We start from the raw sequence: 10,406 nt of genomic DNA on the forward strand, positions 1-10,406 counted from the left end.
CTTGGAAACCAAAAAAGAAATGTTGGGAATAGTTGCAGAACTTTAGTTTCACGACGTTAGCATACGTCTCCGGACGCCTGGTCTGCACACGTCCTCCCACTCGAGCCTTTTTGTTCAAGAAAAGAATTTGCTCACGGGCTTCATTTCCACAGCTCCTTAAGATAATATTTGACTATGGTAACCAGTTTGTTTGCAATAACAGCAATCTGTTCCAAAGCCATCCCCCCCCCGCAGCCGAAAGCATCAATTTAAAAGCGACTTATCTGGAAACTCGATGCAGGGAACGATGGACAATTTTGGTCCTCAAAACGATGGAACTTTCTTTGAACAAATGAAACTGCAGCCTAATGCGCGCGGCTTTGGGCTGTTGTCGGTCAGCGGGATTCACCGCTGAATCCTACGTGCAGCACTGGTGTCACAATATGCATCCCATAATGCATCAGTATTCTTTAGACACGACGCACAGTTGATACAAACAAAGGGAGGATCGGCACCGTGACTGTTGGCAGTTAAGCCGGGTTTTGGGGTTTTAACACCTGTCAGTTTTTCTCTGCTTTTTTTTCTTCTTCCTGCTACTCAAACACTACACCTCAAATGAAATAATTTCCATATTAATACTTCTTTCCTTTTACGATGCCCGTGACTTCCATTCTAACAGTGAGTCGAGGATTAGAATATAATCTCAGGCTCCTCACTTCTGTTGCTATCATTCCCCACTGCACAGGAAAGGGCTTTCGTTGTGTTGGTGGCGGGCCAAATCCATTGCGTTTCCATTTTTCAACCCCTCTTGCTGCCCTTATCCAATTCAGGGCTTATGATTGTAATACTAAAACAGAGCGAGTTGTCATACCAGAAACGGCGATGATGAATGCCCCGCTGCTCTGCTTGCTTGTTTGTTTTGCCGGGAGGGGGGAGGAGAAGGGGGGGGGGTCGGCGGAATTGAATTTCATGCTTAGTTGTCGAGGTGCATTTTTTTTGACTGCGTCTGCTCTGCTCTGCTCTTAACAGGCAGCATTGATTAAATGGAATAGTTCTGTTATCTGGATAAAAAGGGGAGAAACACGAGGACGATAGTGGGCAAGAGAAATAATGAGTTCTTTCATCTCGGCAGTGAGGCCGTCCGCGTCTTTCACACTTCCCAGGGAGACGTACACAGCTTAAGGAAACGTTTAATTAGAAAATGTCAACCGTGTGTCTGCGTGCTATGTGCGCGGAATAATAACATTTAGGATGTGAATGTGACAGCACATTTTCCTCTCATGCCGCTTTTGCCGCTCAAAGACGAGCAATCAATTGATTCTGAAGAGGGAGAGAAAATAGTTACCGCCAGCGCTCTGCATACGTCACAAGGTGGGATGGCGCCGTATTTCATAGCGTACGAGGACATTTTCCTGACCTGAAAATCCTTCTTTGTGTGTGTGTGTGTAAGTTTCAGAAAGTCAACAGAGCGGTCAGAAGCCTTCAGTCACAGTGACTGGCGGGATGATTATTGAAGAGCGACCTGACGTTGATCATCGCACGCATCTCCCATGCAGAAGGACCCGGTGCTGCTCACCTCTACAAAACAGTGAGATGTTTAAAAAAAACACGGGAGAGAACCTGGTGAGGCCCTCTGGCGACCCCCCCCCAATAGAGACATGAAGGGTTCGTTGTGCACCTGCACCGCAGTTAGATCATAGCCCAACGTGGCTAATTGTGCTGACTGCTGGCAAGAAAAAGGTTTTAGGACCATTATGAGCAGTGAAACCTGGAAGGACATACTTTTAATTAACTTGAGTTTTACTTCTACTACATCTCAGAGGACAATATTGTACTTTTTAAAATCAATTTTTAAACAATTAAGTATTTTCACAAGTCAAGATAGCAGTAAATAAAGAGTTTAAATGAGCTGCACATGGTGCAACTTGAGGGTTATAAAAACAAATGAATACAGTACGTTTCCTACTGTATAACGAGTTATATAAAATGGGTCATTCCGCTAAATGAGCATTTACTTTCATGCTAATATTTCTATACTTTTACCAAAGTAGAAGAACTGAAGAACTGCACAAGAAATGAATGCAAATGATCAATGCGTGTGGACGGAGGAGGAGGGGGCAGCACATTCATTTACATACATGTAGCAATAACAAAGATTTATTACGTGACAAGAAACGATGTGTCCGACATGCAGCTAATAAAACGGTAAAGAACAACGTGCTGGAGCTCGTACACACCCGCTCTCATCACATCGTAAAACAAGGTGAGACGTAAGCAAATATTTGTAATATATTTAATATACGTTCCACTTGATTATTACAATAAAAGAATATTATGCTTAGAATGTGACATGATGTTCATTTTATGCTAATGAGATTATTTGTCCTGTATAGTTTACGTGTTAAATAGATGTACCACTACCCTGGAGTAGGACACAGGACCCCCCCATGGAGCGCCTCGCTTCCTGTGTGTGACCCTTCAGCGGCGTATTTACCTTCCACGTCCACAGCAGGTAAACGCCGCTTCCTTCATCTCCCTTGCTAATCCTCACTGAAACACACACGGATCGCAATTAATGCGAGTCGCCGGTGATCCCTCCGAATCCCCTTTCATCCACTTAGCCACGGTGGCTCCAGGACAACCGGCCCCTCTCAGAGCCACCCGTTTGTTTTGGCTTAATCCCTCACGAGGGAAAGGCCTCCGAGGAACCTTTAGGGGATCTTCAGATGAAAATAATTTACGTTTTAACAGATTCCAAGCGGACTTTACCAAGCAACATGTGGGAAAATCTCACAGCTGGAAAATCTCTTCTTTTTGGGCCCATAACTAAAGTTCAATGAAATTATCAATACAAGGTTCAATACAGCCATTAAGTTATTCCGTAAGCTAAAGAGGCCAAACAAAGGAGCCAGTGGTTCAAACGCTGGATTGGCTGCTTTCTTTTTTCTTCTTTGGCAGCGCAGCTAAACTACTAGTTTCTCCTCTCTCCACCTTTGGCCTCAGCTAAGAAAAGGCCACAGAAAAGCACACAGATCCGTTTTGCGTCAATCCTCTGATCTTCCGATGAACCTCAGTTTAGCGACGCAGAGCCTCTGAAGCCAAGTTAAACATGGAGACAATGCCGGGTTATTTATCGCCACCATAAAAGCTGGCGAGTGCAGAGGGGGGGGGGGGGTGGGGAGGGGGAGAAGGGTGGAAGACGGAGGACGGGGTGAGAGACGGAGCAGCTGCAGGCTCGGCTTCCCGAGAGGCTGCAGTTTGTTACCAGGAGAGGACCGAGCGTCGCACAAATCAAAGCAGGAGGGGCACACACAGCACACAGGCCGGAGGAAGTGGTGGTCTCGATGGGCTTCACCTGCAGATGAGCACACATAACCACACAGACACACCTACGCACGCGTGATTCATACCCCACTAACGATTTCACACGTTGTCGTTATGGCTTCAGCCCGCGAGCACACCGATACATTTTCATACGAGGGGGAAAGGGAACGAGCACAGACAGACACACACACACACAACCCAAACACCCCCTTCCACACAAACAATTTCCCTCTTACCCACTCGGCCTCAGACTATTTTCTTGGCATAAAAAGGAAAAACACACACACACCAGCAGTCCTGTTGAGGAGCTGATAGCGAGCGCATCACAGCCCCCAGCAGGCTGAAGACGCGTAAGTTCGGCGGAGGTTATTGGATTAGTCACTTTTCTCTCTGTAGTGTTGTGTTCCTTAACCTGCAGGGCGCCGTGTAGCAGGCTAGTGGACCTCAGCTCGTTGTGTGCCGAGTGTCCCCGATTCATCTGGAGGTCGACACACACACAGAATCACGCGTGCTCAGGGTAGCTTCCGTTCAGAACGACATTTTGAGGCGTTGGAAGCGGCGGCTGACTTTCACAAGGAGATCAGTGCGCTGGCACGGGCAACCACTGGATGTCTTCCAAGTAGATAGCGAACCGCACGTTCGTTTCAATGGAGACGGAGGCACTTTAAAACATGCATCGTTTTGTTATATTTATATATGCCATTGGAAAGCATATTAACGCATCCAAGAAGGCTCGTACGATGCAGTTGCAGTTTGCAACACACATCACAAATAACGGACACAGACTACTCATCTTTGTCAAAGTAATCACAGGAAATAAGTTGGGGGAGCAGCATATGTTTTAGTTTGAGACCAAAAGCCAGAAATCAGAGGACCAGCAGGCGGACTGATTACAACAGAACTCTGATACACACAACTGCAAGAAAAGTTCACACCATCCTGCAGAGACACAGAGGGAGAGACAGAGAGACAGAGAGAGAGAGAGAGAGACACACACAGAGAGCCCCCAGGGCCCAAACTAAACAGCAGTTGTCAGATGCGTCGCGTTCAGATCAAATAAAGTTGTTTAGGGCCCAGAGCCCGCCCCCACGGCCCCCGCCGGACTTTTAACTTGACGATTTGTCGCGGCTTGTGACAGTTTTCCAGTGTGGAGCCAAATCACAAGAAGAGCAGCAAGAGAAACGCGGTGTTGACAGGTGTGCTAATGATACCACACGCACACTTCATTGTTATTGCAGTCTGCTGGGGTTTTAACTCCCACAGTCTGCAGATGAACAACATCATACTACACACGCACACAACACTCAAATCTGTAACATGTCAAACACAAAAGAAGACAATTAAACAAGTGATTAGGCTTGCATTATCTATAATTAGAAACACAATTATGGCTATACAACAGGGAGCAGCTGAGAGATGTTTAGGAGGATTATTAATCATCAGGTGTTTGGTCTCACGGCTGGTTTTACCATCTATAAAATGTGATTCAACTGAAGGGTCATGTAAACAGCATATTCTGTTCAGATATTAATGAGGACTGAATCTAAAAAGCAGCATTTCCCCGCATGACGTATAGGGAGATAATGTGGCTGTAGGAGCATTCTCTTGATGGGGAGTGCGGCGAAAAGAGACAGCGAGGCGCTAATTGTTGTCTCATCTGTGGATTGATGGACAGTAAATTCATCAAAGACAGCGCTCTCAAATAGTGAATCAATTTCACAGCAAGACACTCGGATAAAATGGTGGACAGTATCAACAGTGCATGATATAAATATTTTAATCACAAGATAACGCGATTCTCCTCACATCGGCAGCCTAAAATGAATCTCTTTCTACATCAGCACCTGCACTCATGCCGACAACCTGCAGGACAGCCGGAAAACAAATCAATAAATCCATTTAATTTGCGTCACACATGTGACTTTTCTCTTCTGTCCAACACCACCAAATGGCTGCACTTAATAAATCTATATTCTTTATTTTCCACACCCAAAACCGTTAAGCTTTAGGGTTTTCTTAAATATTTACAGAGAAGAAATAACAATTCAACAAGATCAGATCTTTTTTTTAAATCAAGGCACATGCCACCTTGTGCATCTTGTAGTATTTCTGAGATGTGACCACATCTGCAGTGTAACGCAGTTGTGTAACACTATGAAAAACCGTCCCCCAAATAATATGTAGAAGTGCTAAGCCTCCGTTACAGGGGTTTATTTACGCCTCACGGTGCAATGCTGTAGGAGTACATGACGAGCGGTTATCAGCTCTTTATTTTTCTTATTTTGTGGGGAGTGAGTCACGGACTCCCAGGCAGCTGTCACACTCTGAACATCGACTCGCCGCAGGCCGCGTCTCATTAGCATGGAAGACGCCTCCCTTCAGATAGAAGGAGCGAGCCGGCCTCAACCACTTCACAGAGAGCCAATCTCGCGCTCCCGCTTCGCCACAGCGGCACATCACCTGCTGCCAAGAAGCCTTTTCAAGGGGATTCTTCCTGCTCCGCTGACGCACGCCGGGTAACTTTCACGTTTCACGGCGGAGGAACGTCTCGTTTCCTGAAGAGCCTCAAACTGCAGAAAAGGTCCCGCCTTGGAGACGCTTGAGACGGGGGCTATTTGTTATCAAAAACCGCCAAAAATTAATTGCAGGAAATCATTTCAGTTTGATATGGCAGTTTTTTCAATCAGCTTCTTCTGGTGAGCGACGTGGTTCTGCATGAACACAATTATCTGCCCACGTTAATACCGTTTGGGGATTTGTGACTGGGCTCGTCTAACTGGTTTAAAAAGCATACGGCTCACTTGGAGAAAAAGGTGATGTCACACACTTCTGAGAGCCAATCAGAAGTCTACATCACTACGTAATTACGACGAATGGGCTTTCAGATTATGTTGACAGGCCACCGTGGAAAAGGATTAAGTTACAGCCATTTCGTTTTCTATATAAATCTATAGTGTCCTCCAAGTTGTTTGTTGCGGGGGGGGGGGGTAACACGCTAAGTATGCCACATGCGTTATAAGTATGGTCAAAGGATTACAACATTTGAAACAATACATTTCATTTTTACTGCAGAGATTCTAAAATCACTGCCCACCTGGCAGTGGCATGGATTCAGGCGATAATTGTTGAAAGACACGTGTTGGGAAGCATTGCTTTGGCTCTATGCTTCATATGTGTGAGTGTGTGTAAGTGTGGCGGGATCTGTGTGGGTTTGCACGTGACTCCAAAGCCAAACATGATCAAAGGCGGGACGAAGCGAGACGGACAGACGGAGGGGGAGCCGCAGTCCGGCTCTCACATCAGGGGCCGACAGCTTGGGAGACGCAAACTCCAGCCAAATACGCCGGCAAATGAACACCAATGTTGCTGCACGTTTATGAAAAGCCGCTTTTAGCGAACACAATTAGCTTTTATTACATACTTTATGGAAAGTCAATCGTGTGCCAGTGCCGAACACAGTGGCCCAAATATATTAGTGCTGCTTTAATGACTTATCTGGTCTGGAGAACTGTAAATATTTACATGCACAATGCAAGTTTAAACATAAACTGCAGGATATATTGGACGTAGATTGGTATTGGTGACAGGCCAATCCTTTCAATTGAATTCCCTGTTTATATACATAATACACCAGAGCTTTCATTCGGTTTTCTTCCTGCATTGAAGTTTGAAAATTGTAATTCCCGTTCATTTGAAATATTTTAAGTTGCTGGTGTACCGTTGTTATTTGTATAATAAAGGAGTTGTTAATTCATGTCTTCATGAATATATTTGTTACATAGCGTTTTGCAAGGTTAGGAAAGGAATATAAAGTCCCACCTAATGTTCCCTTACACAGTGAGCAGCTTATTGATTAAACACAGATTACTGAAACTATAGAGCCATATCTCAAGGGGATGTACCATCATTTAAAAAAAATAATGAATTCTCCTAAATTCCAAAAGTAGAGCGCTAGAACTCCAGTTTGTGGTGCCAAACCAAAGTCTAAGGTTTGGAAGTGCTTTGTAGAGAAGTTTGGGTGAGAGTTACAGACGATATGAAGAGCACACCGAGTACAGAGAAACATTTTCTGTTTCACAACCGAGAACACGACAATAGATCAAAGCTCATTTGGTAGTGTATCAAAATCACTCATCGTCCATAGAGCAGATGTAGACTTTACTTGATCACAAGTTTTTATCTTTAACAGTATTGACTGAAGGTCATGGAAAAATGAGTGACTCACATGACTCATCCATATTACGCGCTTTAATCCTGTTTAAGTGTTCCAGATAGACTATCCCATTAACTCCACCCGCAGCACTTTGCATTGTTTGATTTAAAACGGGCTCTGCGTATCCGTACAGCAGCGGTGTGATCGTGTATGACGTGGTTTGTCTTGCCAGAGACACACCAGGCTTGAACTCTTACACTCCACCGCAGAGAAAGTCTGCTAATCTGTGCGCTTATCTGCTCCAAAGCACAAACTAATCTGCTTAAAAACACCTTGGAGCCGGACCGCGCTGTTATCCCTTCACATTCTGTGCTTTCGGGGCAAATGTTTAGTTGCTTTTTTTTGGAAGGTAAGAGCCTTCATTATCCGCCCTTCTCCAAAAACACAGAATTTGTGTCGGCGTTGGTGCGTCTCGTCTTCCTGTGGTTTGTGCTGGCGAGCGGTAATCAAAATGAATAATTAATTGCGCTGCGAACCAGTTATAAATTAGAGGTTTGGGTTTTCCTTTTCGCTGAACTACAAATGTGCTTTGATGTCTCGCACCGAGGCTGACTAAGAGCAGAAGGGAATGGAAGTAGAAGAGGCCTCCGTTACAGCAGGTTCAGTGGCTGAGCTCCCGACGGAGGACGTGAGAGGCAGCGGATTTGAAGCTAATCCCACCAACAGTAGTGTTCGCTATCAATGAGGGCAGCAGAGTGATCCTCGCTAAAAAAGTTGCTCAATGACACTGCTGTCAAAAGCTCTTAACTGATCAAACTGGCAAATTGCTATTTGAGGCGAGCAGTATTTATAGGAGTGTAAGCCTGTTAGAGATTGATGGAAACAAGCCTGCGTCTCAATGGATAGTGATTCTTTCATTTTTTACAAATCTCTCAGTAGCACATCCCTCCCGAATCGCAGCGGGAGACAATGCATTTGAATACTGCTTTTGTCAGCGAAGACCCGTACAACTCCATAATGCTGGTTTAGATCATGGTTTATCGTTCACTTACTAAAATGTGTCCAAGACGTCAAACTCAAGATCTATGACTATGTCGGAGATATTCAGCCTTTAAAGTCACTTTCATTTCTCTTCAGCTTGAAAAAGAGAAATCCATGAGCGGAATGTTTCAGCTCTGGAAAAGGTTTCACTGAAAATTACCGCCACATTGAAGAAATGTCAAACATTTTAGGCCCGTTGCACCGAGAAAGATTCAGTTTTTCAATTTGATCTAATTGGAAATGTTTTTAAAGAGCAAACATTAAGCAGAACTCATGGAATTATCAAACCAAATGAAAAGTAGTAACTTAATTTTTTTTTTTAAAGCCTTAGCAAAAGATTCAACGGTATTCGCTATAGTGTTTCATCTCTATTTGGGGTTTATGATTCCTATTTAAATACACACGAAAATAATTGTTCATTTCGGGACTTACCAAATTCAGCAATGTGGCCTGTTCAGGGAAAACCTGTCTAAGTAAACCTGTAAACACAAAGAATATGGTGAGAATCAACATCTAACGTTAGAATTTTCAGTGGACAGTCAGCATCATCCTTGATGGTCACTAGAAAAATTCATACACAAACCAGAATGAACATTAACTGTAATCACTTCAATAAGCCATTTTTTCATTAATAAAAGTCAAATAATAAAACTCTATTCATATGTGGCCACCTAATGCAATTATTAACGCACCATTAATACAAAATGCTGTTTCAAGAAAAACGTACCACAACCACAATAAACTGACCGTTAGCAGCGGGCTTAAGCTAGCTGAAGTTAAAATAAGCTAAAGCTAGCTTGCTTTAATCAAGCACAGTTAACAAACAAGGTTTACCTCTGCATCACACCTTTGTTCTTTGGTGATACTAAAAATGTAATTAAAATAATTTACACTTGTGAAATTGACGCAACTAAAGTTATTAACGTTAATGTTATTAACGTTAGATCCCTGACATGAGCATGAGAAAGCAATGCTAATAGGGTGCTTTAGCTAGCATTTGCTCGGACATAAACAATCCACAAAGATAACGGTAATGTCTAACGGTCTGTGAAGTATTGATCCACGCTGCCACTCAACTACAAACGTTAATAAAAAAAATTCACAAACTCAACTGTTACCTTTTTCAGTCCGGAAAAGGTGCTCTGCTTCCCGAAGGGTGGTAATGGCGGCGGGCGAAACTTACTACGAAGGTGACGTCATGCGGTCACGTGACCAAAACACCAAAATGCCCTTTAAGTAAAAGTATTGCTGTTCGTTTACTCTTTGGGGGGGGGGGGGTAGTTTTAGGCAAACTGAAAAACACTGGTGTAAACCAAAAATCACAATTTCCACTTGTACTAAAGTACAAATTGACTTTAAGTCAATAATACAGAGGTTTGACTTTTTTCATTGAGAGCATTTCTCAATACAGAACTGTGCGTTGGGACCCGTTTGTGGTCTTGGGACAATTAAGTTCGTTTTCCATGTGGAATCCCTCACAAATGCATCACAGGTTTGATTTATTGGTTATTGGGACCCGTTGAAGGACATACTGAAGCAGATTTGGAGGCTAATGAGTCGTGTTGTTATTGAGGACCTCGTCTCTATACTCAACTGCGTACAATTTCTCAACATCTGTTTAACAAAAGCCCGTCTTGGGACTGAATAGTGAATAAACTAATCACCTCTTATTTAAGAGTCGATTAGTTTTATTCGCCGGACGTCATCTGTAGCATCGAACCGCCTGTTGATCTTTCTTGTGTTTACGCATCGGCCTGTGTTGAAATAAACACTCGTTTTTATTTTTACTCACTTTAGAAAGAAAACTATGGGCGGAAACTAAAAATACAATCTCCATTAAGTATCCAATTGGACGCTTTCAGTCATGGAGCATAGTCTTCATCATCAGTTGGACTGTACATTCTCATTT

At 43.6% G+C, this 10,406-nt stretch overlaps 1 protein-coding gene across 1 annotated transcript in view; it reads right to left on the bottom strand.

The window, feature by feature from the left end:
• gfra4a (GDNF family receptor alpha 4a) overlaps window positions 1-9,710 on the bottom strand; it is a 125,555-nt gene extending 115,845 nt beyond the window's left edge. Inside the window, exons 1-2 of the mRNA XM_078089327.1 lie at window positions 9,616-9,710; window positions 8,930-8,976 (exon numbers count right to left, since the gene is read on the bottom strand). The gene's annotated coding sequence lies outside the window, so the exon portion shown is untranslated. The remainder of the gene's footprint in view (window positions 1-8,929; window positions 8,977-9,615) is intronic.
• Between the last annotated feature and the right edge of the window lie 696 nt (window positions 9,711-10,406).

This window comes from Gasterosteus aculeatus, chromosome 15 (assembly GCF_964276395.1).
Source record: "Gasterosteus aculeatus chromosome 15, fGasAcu3.hap1.1, whole genome shotgun sequence".
Classification (NCBI taxonomy): Eukaryota; Metazoa; Chordata; class Actinopteri; order Perciformes; family Gasterosteidae; genus Gasterosteus; species Gasterosteus aculeatus.